The following is a 457-nucleotide window of genomic DNA, read 5'->3' on the forward strand; positions in this document are numbered from 1 at the left end:
ATTCAGGCAGGTTCTGCTCCATTCTGGATGTACGCCTTATGTTTGTATTGTTCTTTCATGATGAATAATGAAATGCAATGTTGTGTGAATGTGTAAAAAAAATCGTCCACAGTAAGGAATTACCAACTAAAATGATGCTAAAGTCTAGGTTAAATCGAAATGTGAATTTACTGTAATATATATCCATCTTTGTAATTTCATAAATATATTTAAAAAACTTACTTTATCTTATTTTATTATATGCATCCTACGAGTTAGTATTAAGTCTTATATCCCATTTAACCATTCTGCTATGTCGGGAGAAGACACAAACCAAAAATTTGTCAGCAGAAACGTATATTGTTCTCTCACCGAATAGAGTGAAATAGTTAAACGGACACAGATATCATTTTACCCCTTGAGACACTCGTATGAACTTTAATGTAATTCTATGCATAACCGTTACGCAGTGCAGTAG

The 457-nt window shown here is 32.4% G+C and overlaps 1 protein-coding gene across 2 annotated transcripts in view; it reads right to left on the minus strand.

Annotated features, from left to right (window-relative positions):
- Positions 1-457, minus strand: part of LOC119593053 — a gene marked incomplete in the record, with an annotated part of 66752 nt that overhangs the window by 53500 nt on the left and 12795 nt on the right.

This window comes from Penaeus monodon, chromosome 31 (genome assembly GCF_015228065.2).
Source record: "Penaeus monodon isolate SGIC_2016 chromosome 31, NSTDA_Pmon_1, whole genome shotgun sequence".
NCBI classification, from domain to species: Eukaryota; Metazoa; Arthropoda; class Malacostraca; order Decapoda; family Penaeidae; genus Penaeus; species Penaeus monodon.